The sequence below is a fragment of the Schistocerca piceifrons genome, chromosome 8, assembly GCF_021461385.2.
Source record: "Schistocerca piceifrons isolate TAMUIC-IGC-003096 chromosome 8, iqSchPice1.1, whole genome shotgun sequence".
Taxonomy (NCBI): Eukaryota; Metazoa; Arthropoda; class Insecta; order Orthoptera; family Acrididae; genus Schistocerca; species Schistocerca piceifrons.
Window position 1 is genome coordinate 403,766,379 of NC_060145.1, and position 19,777 is coordinate 403,786,155.

Genomic DNA, 19,777 nt, shown 5'->3' on the forward strand with positions numbered 1-19,777 from the left:
TGGGCTGAAATCAGCTTCTTCACGGACAATAGATCTGAGTAGTGGTTGGCTCTGAATGCCGTTTTGTCAAGTGTTCAGAACAGTTTCTGCTTTGGGCCAAAATCAGCACACTGCCAGCAAGCAGGCCTGAGTAACTGTGAACAAAAGAACTATGTTTCATTAAAATAAACCCCAGTTGATCAATGTGAAAAATATAAACCAGTGTAAGAAGACATTATCACAGGACACTGGATTGTGTACTCACCATTTTAGCTCCTTTGGTCGAGTTCGAAGGCCGTTTTGCATGGCGAGCAGAATTCTTGCTGCTCCACGCTATAATCAGATCCTTTACGGCCAACAGCCCTGACCAGTGCTTGGTCCTGAAGGGTATTTTGTTTAGACAGCACAACACTTGCTGCTCTGGGCCAGTATAGTCACTCTTCTGTCCAGCAGGAATGCGTAGACTGTGAGCAAAAAGGTTACATGTTATCAAGATGTACCCATATCGATAGGGGTAAAAAATATAAACAAGTGTGTGTACAAAATATCAAGCAGACTGGATCATATACTCACCATCCTACTTATTGTGCTCTAGTCTGAATGGCGTTTCGTGTGGTGAGCGGAATTCTTTCTGCTCTGGACTAAATCCAGCTTCTTCCCAGCCTACAGGTCTGAGTAGTGCTGGCCCTGAGGGCCGTATTGTGGAGTGTGCAGAACAGGTGTTCCTTGGGGCCAAAATTGGCACACTCCTGGCTACCATGCTTGAGAAGACTGTGAACAAAAGGGATAAAGTTTATCAAAATGTACCCAAATTGACAGAGCTAAAACAATATAAACAAGTTTATGAACGCAATATCACAGCAGTGTTGATTGTATACTAACCAGTCTACTTCTCATGCTCAACCTCTAGCGAGCAGAATGCTGGCTCCGCATGGGGCAAAACAAATTCCTGTATATCTGACATGCCTGAGTGCACTGTAAAGAAAAAGATTAACTTTCATGAAAATGCACCCTTGTTTACAAAGGTAAGAAATATAAACTGGTGTAAGAACACAATAAAATTTACAAAACTGATTAGTTAGTTGTGCAGTAAATTTAATCTCAACTGTTTACACCAAGAGAGCTGTAAGTTTACAGTGTAGAAAACATCGGGTAAAATGTTATTATGATCAAAACACAAATGTCGCGTGAGTATCTACAGCAAATAGCTTAGTTCTTGTGTTACATGCTGAGCAGTGGTGGAGCAATTTTGTAGTGTTTTGGAGAGTGGATTGTAAGCATTTTATCCATTGCTGTAAATTTTCTTTTATTTAATGCTGGTTAAGACAGTCATTCAGCCATCCAACACACCATTCAAGCAGTTCTATCTTTGCAGCATAAGTTCAGAAAATTTTCATCCCTCGACTACACTATCTCACACACACACACACACACACACACACACACACACACACACACACACACACACACACACACACACAAACAAACACACATTAATTTCAGAGTTGCTGACTGCATAGGTCATCACAGTGGGTTTATTTTTTTTAGGAATAACTGTCTTATTTCCATATTGTCTGCAATGAAGATGCTCAATAATAGGTTCAAGGCAATGACATTGGTATCAGGCAGAAGCGGCGGGATGGTGGAAGGTCTCCTGTATCCCACATACAGAATCTGATGAAGTAGTATGCATGTTCCGTATTTCCGTCGCTGGTAGGCAAACACAATGTGGTTAATGTCATCTCACACTCTGTATTGCAATATAGTGAGCCCACTCTCCTACTTATGTAAACATGTGGTTTAAATTGTTATTGCTTGAATTTTAGAAGTGCCAATGCTTCATAAGCACCTTGCAGTATAGTTCACCTAGTATACATGTGGAGTTGTCGTATATCCACTGCCTTATAAAAAAAGAGTGAAACTCCCAGAAACCACGGTCAGATAACAATGTAACTGCGTCTATGTTCACACAATCCATGCATTTAAAACTTCCTGACAGATTAAAACTGCATGCCGGACCAAGACTCGAAGTCTTGAAGTTTCATATTAGCACACACTCCTCTTCAGAGTGAAAATCTCATTCGGGATCCACATATTTCTAAAAAATTAGTGTAGCAATTCTCTAAGACAGAATGGTCACCAAACTGTGTTAGTGGTGTTCATGTTTGGTGTTGTACCAGAACTGGTAGGATATATAAGGAACGTGAACAGCTTCAAATGTTGAGTGCTCACTGTAAATGACATTGATATGCTGCGTACACATGAGAGACAGCATTACCAGCTCCTGACTGGACTGAAAGTAGCCTCACAATGGGCGTCCATTGGGTTGGATGGTCAAATAATGCAGTGTCAAGATGTCACATTGGTTTAAAATTGAACACACACACACACACACACACACACACACACACACACACACACACACACACACACACACACTCAGCAATAAATCATTGTTCTACGTTACCCTGACGACTATGGTCAACGAGTGTGGTGGCGGCATGGGGAGTGGTCTCATTCATCCACTGGTTTGGATAGACACAATTTGTTTGCACCTGGTCTCATATTGAGAGGAGCTATCAGATATCATTTCGGGTCATGGCTGGTAGAGATCAACTGAACTGTGATAGTACACTGGTTTGACATGGACATGCTGCACCATCATGTGTTATCTCTCATGTGACAGTATCATGTTGCATTTTTTTAACAGCACAATGCCTATCCACACATGGACGTATATCCTGTCTGCGTAACTGAGATACCCCTATGGCCTGCAAGATCCCTAGATCTATCTCTGATGGTGCATGATTTAGACCAGTTCGAACATCAACGACGTCGTCATTCCTGTATCCAGAATATCAAGTACGATTACAATCGTTGTGGGTTGGGATGCCTCAGGAGAAACCCTTTCTAACCAATTTAGATCATGCATCCAGGCAGGAGGGATTTCAGCATTTTGCTGATAAATGAAATAATTTTGACTCAGTGTGTTAATCACTGAAATAGCATCATGTATCCTCTCAACTCATGAAATTTCATTTTGTCTCCTCCGCCTTTTCTGGGCATTTCCTATTTTAGTCAAACATTGCAACTCGGACTCCACTACAGCGATGTCCTCTGATAGAGGAAGATGTTATCCGTTTGTGTCTTAATGATTCATTTTATTTCGATTACAGATGACATGTTGTGGATCTCATCGTACTCTTGACTGCTCCTGGTAATCTCTTATTTCGCTAACCTCTCAACCATGTTAGGCCAATTAGGATGACTATTTATCCTATCTGCAAAAAGGAACAAAAATATTGTTTCAGGCCATTGGAGGAAGTATATCTGAAACAGTAAATTTTATCAGTGGTGTTAGTTCCTCTGTGACGAATATTTATAGAAAGGGAACTAACAAGAACTTATTTGGAAATGAAAGTATTTGCATGTGTAAATGCAATTGGCTTCTTGCAGCATCAATTGACAGTGACAGTAACATTTCAGAAGACATTTCTCTCCTTACATCTTTTCATTTTGAAAACTGACTTTTCATGAATATGAATTTTTCACTTTTATTCATTAATTACTTCTTCTTCTTTTGAGACTGGCTTTGTTCTGCATCATGCACAGGGTCAGCAGTGTTTAGTACAGAACTTGCATGGTTAATTTTATGGGATGGCTGGATTACTTTCCTGCCACCACCCCATAACCCCCGTCCCCCCTCCGGGATGGAATCAGTGTATCCCAGCTGCCTGCGACGTGAATAAACCATGAAACAGTGCGAGCAAGAGCATCCTAAAACTTCATCGTAAATATTTCAATTCTAGACAAAGGAGTGCACCTCTTGTGGGTTAATTTTAAGGGGTTGCCAGATTACTGGTCTGGGTGCATGTATTGGTTCAGTACAGAATTGTGTCATAAAACTGTTGATCCAGTCCTGACACAAGCTAGCTGGTCCACAGCTGATGTAACTGGTCCTTGATATCCTGGATCGTTTCACTGGGATGGAGATGGCATACGAGCTGATGTCTCATATATTCTATTGGGTACAGAGCTAATAGCTAAACATAACACAGAGCGCTGATAGGGACGCATGTTGCATGTGGATGATCGTTGTCCTCTTGAAAAATGGCGCCATGGTACTGTCTCATAGAAGGCACCACATGAAGATGCAGGATGTAAGTGACGTACTATTGTGCTGTCAGAGTTACCTTGGTCAATACCAGCCACGACCGGAAGTGATACCCGATTTTTCCCTCCACTGGAAGAATCACACAGCAATACTCTAAATGCAGCCTTTTGTGTTGTGGTGTTGATGCCAGCCCACACCTGGCGTAGTAATCCCCTACTCTGGCTGCTGGTTGTCTCTGACCAATGTTGCAGGATGACACAGAATGTAGAGGGAGTCCATTAATTGTTCTCAGATAGCAGACAAGGATATCTAAGGGTTACAATATGTTTCATGCACAATAAGGAGAATCTCCCTTGTGGTGTAATCATAAGTGTTTCATTGGAACTATGACGATGAGTATGCCTGCCCTCATATTCCCTGCCATGCAGGATTAGCCGAGCGGTCTAAGGTGCTGCAGTCATGGACTGTGCAGCTGGTCCTGGTGGAGTCCTCCCTTGGGCATGGGTGTGTGTGTTTCTCCTTAGGATAATTTAGGTTAAGTAGTGTGTAAGCTTAGGGACTGGTGACCTTAGCAGTTAAGTCCCATAAGATTTCACACACATTTTACTCACATTCATATTCCCTTGCAGTCCACCATCGGGCCACTGTCACATCTGAATGTTTCAAAAACTTACACCTGCCATGAGGACACTTTGAATCTCTGTCAGGCGCTATAACTCCGTTTCACAACAGTTCACAGCGTCTCTGTGCCCTTCACAGTCATCACTTAATGTTGACGCTGTTTTGCCTCTTATAATTTTACCAGGCCTAGTAACAACACTAAATATGAACAACAGTAATGCATGTATGTATGTATGGTGTCTGTTCTTTCTAACATGTCCAAAAGAACAGACACCTCAAAATAATATCTTCTGTGGGGATGCACTTACTTGTCTGAATCCTTGTGCGACTCATGTGATGGGAGATAATGGACAGAGGACACTACATCTGTAGTGTGTGGCATGTAGGAATTTGGGCAGGGCAGGAGCTGTGCTCAGGTGCCTTAAGTGATTAAAGGAACTGCTATAGAGAAGTGGAGCATCCGGATTCGAGTTCTGGTCCAACACAAATTTTCACATGTCGCCATTGGATTTAATACAATGCCTGTATGTAGCTGTGTCTGTAAGATTTCTAACACTAGAGCACTCTGGTGGGCCATTCTACCAGTCACAGAGAACTGCCACTCTAATCGTTTACTTACCATCGATGGTGTACAGGTATACAAAGTCACACTTGACATCCAGCCAAGTCTTCTGGGTGCTTCATTAATTAATTTATTTATTTTCAGGCAATATAATTTGTAGTCAGTTTGGAAGTGATTTTGTTAAATATGTGCTTTATCAGCTATCTGTCGACCTAACTGTTGATATCACAGTGGAAGAGTACTGCATTAAGATTCTACAGTTTGATGGAATGGTAGACATCACTGTCTTCCCAACTCCTTTGTCGCGCCCGCCCTGCTCCGCCCCCCCCCCCCCCTTTTTCTGTGCCCTCTTCCTCTATTGGCTTCCCCCTCCCCCTTATTTGCCCCCCCCCCCCCCCCGCCACTCCATACCCATATGCCATTGTACTCTATATTGCAGTATTTTCCGTGAGTGTTCAGTGTTGTACATCCCCTTTTTAAAGTGTTGCGAACAGAAACCAAACTGTCACCATGTTTTTTAATTGTGCCTGTCTGTTTCCTAAGCGTTTTTAATCAGCATCACTGACCTCTTTGTTTTTTATTTTTCTTCACAACTTTTTTGCCATGTACAAGTTTTAAACAGTCACCATTTTATCACCTCTTTATACTGTTATATCTTCTTATTATGTTTTTTAAATTTATCTGTAGGCTGCAGAGTGGCGTATTATGCTGCTGCCAGCCTGCCCCCCTTCTGGGGGGGGGGGGGGGGGGGGGGGGATCAAAATACAATAAGGGAAGAAATAAATAAAGAATGAAAAAGAGGTAGACATCTCGCAGGAAATGAATTTTTGTCTTAAGAACCAGTTTCGAAATGGGTGTTCAATGTTGTCAATGTAGAAGCGAAATGCCCTAAGGAGAAACTTCAAAAGTGCATTTAAAAAGCTAAAAGTCAGTTCAAAGGTCTCTCAGCATTGTTGAATTTCTGTAGGTTAGTCTTGGATCAATCATTACTCCCTGGAGAAAAAAAAAAAGTGAACTTAAAACAGTAGTTTTGCGAAAATGGTGAATACCGTTTTGCTAATGATTGAAGTGGCAGAACTTCATTAAGGTTGACACAAAAATCATATGCTACTTAATGTGGGGCGGTTGACTATACTTTTGCTATCGCATTAACCAAAGCTCGTTTCTGATTTAATTCACTATGTGCTTGGGTCAAAAGCGGAGCGCAAAAAAAGAACCTGCGACAATTTTATCATCTGCCAAACAATTTCTTTACTCAGAAAGAGGTATCGAGGAAATCTCATCAGAAGCGTTTGCTACAGTCAAATGACATGTTTCATCCACATTTGAACTTATTCGGCACAGAAAAGTGTAAGAATCTATCGAACCTTCACAGCTCCATGAAGCCAACTAGAGTTCTGAGACCTATAGCTATATACGATCATAGACTTTGGATGAAACTTCTGAAGTTCCTCAAAACGGGTTCCATAATTTTTGCATTCCCTGGCAAAACTCTGCAGATTGAAGCAAAGGCTAGGTCACAGGATTGGGCCCAAACAGTACATACAGTGCTTGCCTCACATGAACATTTGTGACATTTCCAGGGTGTGGTACAGGTGCGCAGGAAGTAGCGGCGCCTACTAAATTGCATACAAGAAGTTGCCCCACTTACCAGCGACAAGGCTCAGGCTGTCCACGGACATCTCTCTTGCAGCACCCTCCTCTGCTGCTCCTGCTGCTGGTGGTGGTGGTGGTGGTGGTGCAGCAGGTGGCCCAGACCAATCTTCGTTCTTCGCTACCCGTTCATCAGACTTGCTGCAAGGACGAGAAACATGCTTCAGTATATGACCAGACTGCACATTGACTAACGTTTCTACAACTTCCACTACTATGGACACCCTGGTAATAAAAAAGAGAGTCATGCTCATTAGATTAGCACAGCTAACGAAAGCTCTTAGTGCTCTGCCCAATTTTGAAGAATGTCTTTGGCCTAGCTTGTTCTGAGTTTCCCTAAGGTTCTTCCACTCTAGTTCCAGGACTGTTTGCTGGCGTTATATCTTGAGGAACCATTCCTTAACAGTGGTTGGAATTTTTAACGCTTGCCTTCCAGATTACTTTTGTTGACACATGCTATTGAAGAAAAAAGTGAGTCACATGTGTGGCCTAGGATTTAGATGAAGTGGCGTTTGGACTGAGAGCTGTGTACATGAGGGACTCAATTTATTTTGTTTAACATCAACAGATTAGAAATACAGTTTCCTTAAGTAAGATATTTCTGTAGCCTATAAAGATCCCAACACTGGGCTCCAAACAACCAATAAAAAGTATCTTCCATCAAATAACCTTACCTTAGGACAATCGTACACAGCTAACAATGACAAAAATTTACAATGCTTGGCACATAATGAGTAATAATATGTGAGACAACTTCAGTAGCAAAAGACAGAATATAAAAACACTCTAGGACCTAACTAGGATCATAACACAAAACTGCGTATTTGTTTACTACCACCACTGTCACCATATAATACCACAACTAACTACACATTATGCTCTGTAAAAGTTCATTTGCAGCTGCAAGTGTTTTTTTTTTCAGAAACAATTTATCTAATAATGCAACGAATTGATTTTTGACATAGAACAGGTAACAAGATGAATTTCAAGCAGAATAGTCTCAACAAGAGAGTTATGTTCACAGCATAATTTAAGCTAACATTTTAGGATCAATACAATTAATCACACTCACATCATGTATTTAACAAACTGAAGTGCTCTCATTCACTGCACACACACCCACACATCTATGTGCAATCAATAACCAACCACACCTTGTCACACAACAACCAAAGACTTGCAAGTGGAATGCTTTTGCTATCAGATGTACCAAATGTACAGCTAGTATACCACATGATACACTGTACCAACCATAAAGTCACCAGCATGCAACTGTCAGCTGCAAAAGTTCTCAGTTAGTGCTCCTCTTGATATGCCGAAGCCAGGTTCTCTGCCTCAACTGGGATCACTGTCCATCTGGCTGTGAACAGGCACCAACCACTCCACCAAGTTGTTATGTCCACACAGTGGCCATGCCCCTCACAGACTGTTGTGACATTCAGGTGACAGAAGTGTAGTGCATCAAATTTTTGAGGCCCTCAGGAACAATTCTGCCCAGAACCTGCACATTCGTCTCCATGTAGCTGCCCAGTAACTCCAACATCTTCAGGTCCGCCCCACAATATGGACACATTGGCCACCATGACATTTTGGCCACTGGTTCTTCTCTGTAGGCTTGTTCGCCTCTTAAAAATTGGTGATCGTGCTGGAAGACATTGCTGGTTCCTCTAGTTGCAGCTGACTCATTATACCACCATACATGCTTGATACTAGCTCGACCACAGTGGCACTAACAGCAGTCACATATATGGGCTGTCTGCCACTTTGGGTCCACAGAATGACACTCCATTCAAACTTACTCTCTGGACACAGCAAAATAAATCATACCACTCGACTTGGCACCCATGGTTGGGATACACTGAACAGAAGAGCATACATGGCATAGGATCTGTGATATCAGTACATATGTCACCATTTAGCCAATGTTGTGAGGACACAGCACCGATTCAAGGAAAATCACTACCTCTACAGCCTTTCGTCGACATGTGAACACTGTATTTATACTGTAATTTGTTATTGTCAACTGTCGTGGCTTGTGACTGTGGATTGATGGATAATAATGCAGCGACTATTACCCATTTTAATGCTGGACGACAGCATCCTGCCAACAGCCATATTGCCATATCCCTGTGACAGACAATTCATCGCTCCACATGTGTACCTACACTCGCTGCACAAAACAAGCACTGAAATTGCTGTGGGCACAAGAAAAATGTTATGGTTCTATGTCCCCTTGATGCCAAGAGTGCTGCAGGTTGGACACAAGGCTGGATTGGGAAAGGATGGGGATGGACAGGTAAGGAAACTGGTTGCTTTCTTTCTGAGGGAATCATCTAGAAATTTACCGTAAGCTATTTAGGGACATCACGGAAACCCCAAGACAGGTTTGTGAGGGATGGAGCTGGAACTTCTGTATTGTCAAATGCAAGTCCAGTGTCTGACCACAGCACCAGCTCGTTCAGTCCCAACTATCTTATCGAGAGGTGTGTAGTGTACTCTGAATTGCCGACAGTGGTCGAAGTGTTGGAGATTGGAAGAATATTTGCCCTATAAGCTTGGAAAATACACATCAGGAGTAACGTGTCACGATATAAGTTGGTGCACACCATTGGCAGTGATCAAATTCGTTCAAGCCACATGTTCAGTACGCAGGATGAAAAGAGGTGTTTGATGCACTGCTATCATCTTCTCCCGGCCATCAGTACCTTAACATACTGTTTGATTATAACTGCGTAAATCTGTTTCACCACCTTTAGCGCCCAGTGTTCACTTGTAGTTTCAGGAGTCCAATTCATTACTTTTGTCAGTTAAGTGTGAATGCTTTGAGGAACACTCCACACACATGAGGCCACTTGTGTAAGTTTTCATATCATATGACACTGGTCCTATTAAGTACACCTGGGAGAGCATCGAGCGAGATGTCTATGTCTTGGAGAAAACTCCAGCTGATCTACTCCAGTTGTGGTAGCAGTTCGACTTCACAGAACCTTCTCTCTGTTAGACGAAGCATTGTTTTTAAAGATACAATGACACTCCATCCAGCAGTGGGCTGGAGGACCACAGGGCAGGTAGAGATCTGTATAGCTCATTTCCACGTAGGAGCTTTTCATTCCAAATAAAACTGTATGACGTATTTGTGTTTCTCTGGAAAATAAACCGGGGCCAAAAAGGCAAAAAGCTGTTAATAATTTTATAAATGTTGCCTATATAGACGTTACATACATGAAGATTCAGAGAATTTTGACACGCCTTTGGAACCAGCCTCTGCGGCTGTAGCGATGAACAAGATGTGTAGGCGTTCAGTCTATGACTTTTCCGTATAATTCCTAATGATACAAGATGTTTCCATAGGTTTCCATCAGACTGATGTTCAGACATACTCTTTGGTCACCAAACTATATGTCTGCGCCCTGGTTTCAATGCCCAGGCATTCTGCAGAGACATGTTGAATTACTGGGTACAAAAGTGTCAGTTGTGGTTCGTTGGTCATATTGTGACCTCATGTTTATTGCCCTCTGGTTTGATACTGGAGAAGAATAAGTTAGCTGTGATATCTGCTGTCACTTCCTCTTTCACCATCAAGGACACAAAGTCACCTCTACACTCTACACAGCTTCATTACAACCCTCTGCACTAGACAAATTCGTATGATACAGCACATACACAAGGATTGCTGCAAATGTATGTGAAGAAGATATCCCTTCCCAGTAGTGGCCTAACCACATTCTGGAGTCCTAAAGCCTACATCATCCTGGGACATATCATCATTTCTTTGACATCTGGTACAGTCAGGGACTTGGGGCCCCAGAGTAAGTCCACATACTCGTTTAATTTTGATGATGAAAGGAATGTAATCAAAAGAAATGTACTTTACCTGTGACCAGGCAAAGTACTTAGAAATATCTATGGATAATGTAAAGTAAAAGTAAAAAGCTAAAATGGGTCTTACCGATCCAGGACGATACAGGTCCACCAGAGGAACCTGAAACATGAGAAGTTTAAATATTAGACTGTATACTGCAGTAAGCACAAGACAGTCAGAGTGTGTTGCAGTGGGTGCGACAAGTATTTCCGTGTCACTGTGTGTGTGAGCAGGCCTTGTGGCCAGCCTTGTTCTGTACGGCCCTGCTATCTGCTTCTGCTGTCTGCCGTCTGTGTTATGAGGAGCTCCTGCAGCAAAGAGGCTGCCACCTCTCTTGTCAGCGCCTGTTCATACACTGGGAAGGACTTCCACACCTCCAACTGTTTTGTCAAGTACAAAACTCAAACCACCCTTCCAGCTGTACCTTAACCATCATCCCTTCCGATTTATAAACGTTTACATATATTAAGGGCATTTAGTAATTAACAGAAGATTTGAAAATGAAAGTAAAATTTAATTGTAAAAGCTATAGAAGTTGGCCTATATGTGAGACACATCAATACTGTGCATGAGAAAAATCTATAAACAGTTCAGCATACTGTATATTTGTATATTCAAGCACCTACCTACATCCTAAGATACCTATGGCAAAATAATTAACATTTATGTAGATCTCATTTCCCCAGGGATGAGTCTTATGTGACTTGTTCATCTCCCCCAGACAAACGTTATTTTAAATAAATTTTTGTCAGTAGCCTCAGAGGAACCAGTTTGGGAAAAGATTTGATCTTGGAGACAAATATTTATTTTATTCAAGGTAACAATTCAAGCCACAGCAGTCAGTGGGACTTAGGTTAAGTGTCTCTATTTCTTTATTCAACAGTTTTTGTAGGAACAGTTCCCCTTAGCATCTGATACTTCGCCACATGTGAAATGAATCCCAGTCAGTATCTCTTTTTCCGATGCGTGGAAATAAATAAGGGAGATTGATTATTTGGACAGCACTTTCAGGGATGCGCAATATCAACGATCCTTGCATTGTTGCTTCAAGGAAGGAAGACTATAGACTGAAGTTTGGTCGACTGAACGATATTTAGAGTCGGAACACTTTCTTCACTAAGCAGAAAAGAAGAAGTAAACTATCATTGTTTGCTAGAACCTTAACCCTCCATTCACCTCAAATGATATCCGACATATATATCTATATAACTGCTCTCCAATTCACACTGAGGTGCATGACAGATGGTTCATCGAACCTCCTTCACACTATTTCTCTACCGTTCCACTCACTAACAGCACATGGTAAAAACAAACATTTCAATCTTTCTGTGCAAGCTCTGACGTCCTTATTTTATTACAATGATCATTTCTCCCTATCAGTGTGGGTGTTCACAAAATATTCTTGCACTCGGAGCAGAACACAGTTTATTGAAATGTCATGGGAAATTTTCACTGCAATGAAAAATGCCATTGTTTTACTGGTTGTCACCCCAACTCAAAAGTTGTAGGCCAAGGGCCGTGTCTGTGCATTTTGTTCGTGTGGGTTGCCTACATCAGGGGCTAGTAGGCACTCAGGGTCAACCTGTTGTGGTGACAGGTCATTAACCTATTGTTTTGCTAACATGATCCTTCCTTTTGATTGACAGTTCCTTAACAGATTGTTCCCCACCTCTCCCTCTCCTTCTCCTCCCCTCTGAGCCTTCAGGAAACCTCCAACCCACCCCCTCCCCTCACTGATGTAGGTACACTTGCAGCTCTGAGTTATTTGAATAATCCCCTCTTGAGTCCCATAGTGCTCAGAGCCATTTTTGAACCAATAATCCCCTCTCATTCTTCTCAATATCATTGACTACTTAGTTAAACTGATCAATTAGTCCTACCTCTCTGGTAAACATCCCCATCCCTCCAGCCCCCCCCCCCCTCCCCACCCTTTCCCTACCTGAAAATTGGTGGCTCTGCGATGGAGAGGAAGGAGCTCATAACAGGAAATTCAAAGGTATATTGTTTATTTATAAAAAATTCAGTTTGTGCGGTTGGATTTCTCTCGTTCGTTGTTCTCTGCTGTTAGGAAAGATGCAGGCCGTGCAAGAAGTAATCACATTGAAACTTTCTGGCAGATTAAAACTGTGTGCCGGACCGAGACTCGAACTCCCGAGTTCGAGTCTCGGTCTGGCACACAGTTTTAATCTACCAGGAAGTTTCATATCAGCGCACACTCCACTGCAGAGTGAAAATCTCATTCTGGAGTAATCACATTGATTGATTTACTTTTTTTATTCCGATTGTGCGAGGAATGTCGTCATCAAACACTTATGACATGTAATTATACTGGTAAAAATCTTTCAAACACGAACCATGTGCTCTCCACTGGACTGCACGCAACGCCACCACACGCACTGCCAGGAGTCAGGGTGTACTGGCAGCCCCACAAAGCAACGATGTGGCTATCAGCTGCCGGGCCATGTGCAGGTGTCTGTTTAGGTCCCACAAGCATGAGATGGTGGCAGCCCTTTTATACTTGACACATGAGAAATCCCTGTCGAAGCAATTGCTTTCCTACCCACCATGGCTGACGCATAGCTCTCATAGGTGCGGCTCACCCTTGTAGGTGCAGCTAAAAGGCTGACAGTGTTATACTGATGTCACATGTCTATGTAAATAACAGCCAAGTCTCCCTCTGCTTATGAAAATATCCCAGAATAACACAAGTTGCATTCTTTCTACCGATCCTAGTGGGACAGCCTGTTCATCATGTGTTACGCTGTCCTGCCTTCAAAATACGTCTCAGACATGGTAAACGTTCTCACCACTAAAAGCCTTCATTACGGCTGTGCGTAGTTGCGAAAACTCCGTTTATTATAAACGCATTCTTGTTGTTTGGGAAGAGAGCACTGTCTAAGCAAAGATGGGAAATTCAGAACAATTTCACAAACAGAATTCGAAGCTCTGACCTACAGTGGAGATGTCCTAATGCCACAATCCTGCCAGGGACGGATGGTATGCTTCATCCTGTCTTTGAACACTTGAACAAACAAGACATCACATTACTCTCTGAACTTTAAGTAGATACCTTGCTCCCATCTTGTTTGAACCAGTCTGTAGAGGCTATTGTGTCCCAGCACAAAGGAATTCTTGTGAATGAATGGAGCATTCTGGTTAGCTCTTCCTGAATTCAACCGCCAAATTACTGCCGGCATGGCAGCACTGTTTGCCATTCTCTTCTGCAGACGAGACATTCAGTGGCAAACCTATTTTCTACCGGTCGCCATATTGCACTGACAGCTAAATTCTTCATATAGGTACGAAAAGGGGCTCAGTATAATTTCAGCTACCTAGTTTCAACAACTTTTCAAGGTCTTCAGCTACCCACTTTCCACATCTGAATTCATGCCCACAGATCATTGTATTTAGGAAATATCTTAGGATTTTTGGTAGATTAGCAAACAAGAGAAGCAGATATTCTTGTACTAAGTCTTTATTAACTTTAGCATACACTTTTAGATACAGAAAACAACTCTTTCCTTATTTTTGTTAGACGTAGTTTTAATAGTGTCCAATTTGATTTTTAATTATTAAGTTAAATCCACATCTTAATTTCCCATCTGTGCTTAGACAGTGCTCTCTTCCCAAATAACAAGAATGCTCTTATGATAAATGGTGTTTTCGCAACCATGCACAGACAAGATGAAAACTTTTAGTGGTGAGAATTTTTACCATTTCTGAGATGTATGTCGAAGGCAGTACAGCATAATGCATGACGAATGGGCTATCCCGTAAGGATCTCTAGCAACAATGCAACCTGTGTTATTCTGGGATATTTTCGTAAATGTTTTGTGAATACATTGCATCAGATTTCTAGAGTACATCCAGAGGGAGACTTGGCTGTTATTTACATAGACGTGTGACGTCAGTGTAACACTGACAACCTGTTAGCTGCATCCTGCGAGGGTGAGCCTCTATGCAAACATCTCGATCGGTACTGGACCCACAGCTATGAAAGCCATGCATCAGCTTTGGTGGCTAGGAAAACACTTGTTTCGACAGGAATTTCTCAGGTGTCAAGCGTGAAAGGGATGCCACAGCCTCATGCTTGCGGGTCATGAATGGACTCCTGCATGTGGCTCGGCAGCTGATGGCCGCGTTTGCAGGGGCTGCCAGTGCACCCTGACTCCTGGCAGTGCGTGCGGTGGCATTCTGCGTGGTCCAGTGGATGCTTCATGCTTCGCGCTTGAAAAATTTTTACCAGTGTAATTACATGTCATAGGTGTTTCATGACAGTATTCCTTGCACGATTGGAAAAAAATGAGGAAAGCATTTGATGAAATACTTCCTACAAGACCTGCATGTTCCCAAACAGCAGAGAACAATGAGCAAGAGAAATCCAACCCCGCAAACAGAATTTCTTATAAATAAAGAATATACCCTTGAATTTCCTGTTATGAGATCATTTCTCTCCGCCGCAGAGCCATCAATTTCCAGCTGTGGGTGGAGCAGGGAGAGGGGGAAGGAGGGATGTGGGGGTTTACCAGAGGGGGAGAGGTTAATTAATTGATAAATTTAATTAAGTAGTCAGTCAATTGATAAGAATGAGAGGAGGCTATTCGAATAACTGGGAGCTAAAAGTGTACCTGCATCAGCGAGGGGGAGGGGATGGGTTGGGGGTTTCCTGAGGGTTTTTGGGGAGGGCTCGGTGGAGGTGCCGGCAAACAATAGGTTAAGGGCCTGTGAATCAAGAGGAAGGAGCCTGTTAGCAGAACAGTAGGTTAATGACCTGTTAGTCATAGGAGAACAATCAGTTTGCCCCTGAGTGCATCCTTGCCCCTGATTTAGACAACCCGCATTAACCAAATGCACTGACGCCACCCTTCTCCTACTACTCTCGAATATCATATCCATGACACTCTCTCCCCTACTTTGCTATAATACGAAATGAGGTTCCCTTGTTTTAACTTTTTCAATATCCTCCATCAGTGCTATCTAGTACGGATCCAATACTGCAAAGCAATATTCGAACAGGAAGTGGACAGGTGCAGTGTATGCAGCCTCTTTACTAGACCTGTTTCGTCTTCTAAGTGTTCTGCCAATAAAACACAGTTTTTGGTTTGCCTTCCCCACTACATTGTCTATATGTTCATTCCAATTTAAGTTTTTCATAATTGCAATTCCTAGACCCGTAGTTGAATTCATACATCCAAAATTTAACAGATTCATTTTGGTAGTCATGTGGATGACCTCACACTTTTCTTTATTTAGGATCAATTGCCACTTTTTTCAGCATACACATATCTTGTATAAATCACTTTGCAAATAGTTTTGATCTTCTGATTACTTTATTAGACGCTAAATGAAGCACAATTTGCAAACAATCTAAGACGGCTGCTGAGATCGTCTCTCAATCCTTTTATATAGATGAGGAACAGCAGATGGCCAGTAGGACCTCCTTGGGTGATGCCAGTTATCACTTCTGTTTTACTCGATAACTTTCCTTCAATTACTACGAATTGTGATATTTTTGATAATAAATGATGGATCCAGTCACAGAACAGATACGATACTCTACAGGCATGCAATTTGTTTAAAAACAGCTTGTGAGGAACTGTGTCAAAAGCCATTTGGGAATCTAGGAACATATAAACAACTTGAGGCTCCCTGTCGATAGCACTCACTATTTCATGAGAATAAAGATCTAGTTGTGCTTGTCAAGAATGGTATTTCCTGCATTTGTTCTGACAGATCGTTTTCCTCAAGGTAATTCATAATGTTGGAACGGAAATGAAATGAAATATCGTGTGGCTAAGGCCTCCTGCCGGGAAGATTGGTCACCTGGTGCAAGTCTTTTGATTTGACGCCACTTCAGCGACTTGCGCAGCAGGGAATCGAACCCGGGCCCCTTTGCACAGCATTCGGCCGCGCTGGCCACTACTTTTTTTCTTTGACCTTATTTTGTTCTGTATTGTTCGTTGAATTTGTTCGTGGCGGACGTCCGATGACACTCGTTCAGGTTGTTCGTTGATCCGATCACTCAATATTTTTATTACAATGGGCAGGTAGCTCTCTGACCAAACACGCTGAGCTACTGTGCTGGCCTCCACTCAGCTACTGAGGCGGATTTTCGAATGCAGTACATGTTATAAAATCCTACTTCAAATCGACGTCAGTGTTACGGGTCTGTAATCTGTCGGATTACTCTTACTTCCTTCCTGTGACCTGAGCAACTTTCCATCTTTTACGCATGGATCTTTCATGCAGCGACCGGATGTATACGATAGTAAAGTACAGAGCTTTTATACACTACTGGCCATTAAAATTGCTACACCAAGAAGAAATGCAGATGATAAACGGGTATTCATTGGACAAATATATTATACTAGAACTTACATGTGATTACATTTTCACGTAATTTGGGTGCAGAGATCCTGAGAAATCAGTACCCAGAACAACCACCTCTGGCCGTAATAACAGCCTTGATATGCCTGGGCATTGAGTCAAACAGAGCTTGGATGGCGTGTACAGGTACAGCTGCCCATGCAGCTTCAACACGACACCACATTCCATCAAGAGTAGTGACTGGCATATTGTGACGAGCCAGTTGCTCGGCCACCACTGACCTGACGTTTTCAATTGGTGAGAGATTTGGAGAATGTGCTGGCCAGGGCACCAGTCGAACATTTTCTGTATCCAGAAAGGCCCGTACAGGACCTGCAACATGCGGTCGTGCATTATCCTGCTGAAATGTAGGGTTTCGTGGGAATCGAATGAAGGGTAGAGCCACGGGTTGTAACACATCTGAAATGTAACGTCCACTGTTCAAAGTGCCGTTAATGCAAACAAGAGGTGACCGAGACGTGTAACCAATGGCACCCCATACCATCACGCCGGGTGATACGCCAGTATGGTGATGACAAATACAAGCTTCCAATGTGCGTTCACCAATGTGCGCCAAACACAGATGCGACCATCATGATGCTGTAAACAGAACCTGGATTCATCTGAAAAAATGACATTTTGCCATTCGTGCACCCAGGTTCGTCGTTGAGGTTACCATCGCAGGCGCTACTGTCTGTGATGCAGCGTCAAGGGTAACCTCAGCCATGGTCTCCAAGCTGATAGTCCATGCTGCTGCAAAAGTCGTCGAACTGTTTGTGCAGGTGGTTGTTGTCTTGCAAACGTCCCCATCTGTGGACTCAGGGATCGAGACGTGGCTGCATGATGCGTTACAGCGATGCGGAGAAGATGCCAATCATCTCGACTACTAGTGATACGAGGCCATTGAGATCCAGCACGGCGTTCCATATTACCCTCCTGAACCCACCGATTCCGTATTCTGCTAACAGCCATTGGATCTTGACCGACGCGAGCAGCAATGTCGCGATACGATAAACCGCAATCGCGATAGGCTACAATCCGACCTTTATCAAAGTCATAAACGTGATGGTACGCATTTCTCCTCCTTACACGAGGCATCACAACAACGTTTCACCAGGCTACGCCGGTCAGCAGCTGTTTGTGTATGAGAAATCGGTTGGAAACTTTCCTCATGACAGCACGATGTAGGTGTCGCCACCGGCGCCAACCTTGTATGAATGCTCTGAAAAGCTAATAATTTGCATATCACAGCATCTTCTTTGTTGTGTTGGCAGAAGAGCCAACACCGAGTTACTAGTAGAGGCCGAAATGCACCCGTTTTAGCTCACGCAGGCTGGCGTGAAAAGGGAAGGACTATACTGACGTGAGGTCTGGAACATGATAAGGAATTAGAATTCAGAAAGCGGACGTAATTAGTTTGATACTTAACTTTAGTCCATTAATGATGAACGTCGCTTTTGACAGTACATGAGTCACAATATTATCTGTTCAGAAGACATAGTAACTGAATCTGGCGCCTTGCTAGGTCGTAGCAAATGACGTAGGTGAAGGCTATGCTAAACTGTCGTCTCTACAAATGAGAGCGTCTGTAGTCAGTGAACCATCGCTAGCAAAGTCGGCTGTATAACTGGGTCGAGTACTAGGGAGTCTCTCTAGACCTGCCGTGTGGTGGCGCTCGGTCTGCAATCACTGATAGTGGCGACACGCGAGTCCGACGTATACTACCGGACCGCGGCCGATTTAAAGGCTACCACCTAGCAAGTGTGGTGTCTGGCGGTGACACCACATTCTTCGTGTCGGTTAAATTTCGCTTCTGTAGCACGTCATCCTCGTGGTGTAGCAATTTTAATGGCCAGTAGTGTATTTTCACGTCTGTGCCTACAATCTATTGTGACGACGTCGGAGCATGAAAGTGCTCCGGCATACTTCTCAGTGTTTGCGTTTGTGGTATTTCCTGGCTTGTCACTAGAGGAGCTGAATACTCTTCGTCAGTGTAAATACTGGTATTCCGATACACTAAGGAAGCCATCTGTAACTGTGAGGGTGTTTTAGGTCTTACGACTACTGCGTCATGGAAACTGACATTGGAAGACTAGTGCTAAACATAGTTACAGAAGACAATGTGTTATCAGCGATGGGCAACATTATTTTGAACGATATAAATGAGTGTTATGTTCACCAGGACAATACAGGACTGAAAGATGTCAGTGTGGGAACAGATGTGGATGAAGACAGTGAACATTTGCACACTGACGTGTAATACCGAAGAAACGAGGTGGGCTAGCAGTGGACCCGAAACAGGTGCTTACATATACCGTGGTAAGAAAACTGTTAACTAAGGAAATGGCGTCAGGGCCAACAATAAGTCGCAGCTTAAAGTAACCAACATTGAGAGCACTAACTCTGTTGTAGCACGTGTACGAGAAACCAATCTTTTTGTCAGTGTAAAAACAACTGTCAACACTGACGATCAAAAACATCGAGACAGTTTGGGGGTTAAGGAAAAAGTCAATGTACCAATCCTAGGAGTTTTGATAACTTGTAGAAGCAACATACCGCAAGAATACACAAAAATAACGAAATTGGGAATCGACACGACGCCCACTAATATGTATTCACT

The 19,777-nt window shown here is 42.8% G+C and overlaps 2 long non-coding RNA genes across 3 annotated transcripts in view; both read right to left on the reverse strand.

Annotated features, from left to right (window-relative positions):
* Nucleotides 1-2: 2 nt before the first annotated feature.
* LOC124711781 lies at nt 3-585 on the reverse strand. Its single transcript, XR_007005516.1, has 3 exons — nt 553-585; nt 245-443; nt 3-134 (listed from the first exon to the last, which is right to left on the reverse strand). It is a non-coding gene; the product is annotated as an uncharacterized LOC124711781 (long non-coding RNA).
* A 24-nt stretch (nt 586-609) lies between these two features.
* The window catches only part of LOC124711782, a 70,424-nt gene continuing 51,256 nt past the window's right edge, over nt 610-19,777 (reverse strand). The window contains exons 2-5 of one of the 2 annotated variants that reach the window (XR_007005518.1): nt 10,879-10,911; nt 6,928-7,070; nt 862-954; nt 610-750 (exon numbers count right to left, since the gene is read on the reverse strand). This is a non-coding gene — a long non-coding RNA (uncharacterized LOC124711782). Of the gene's footprint in view, nt 751-861; nt 955-6,927; nt 7,071-10,878; nt 11,211-19,777 lie in introns of those variants that run through there. The other variant, XR_007005517.1, reaches the window with a different exon arrangement.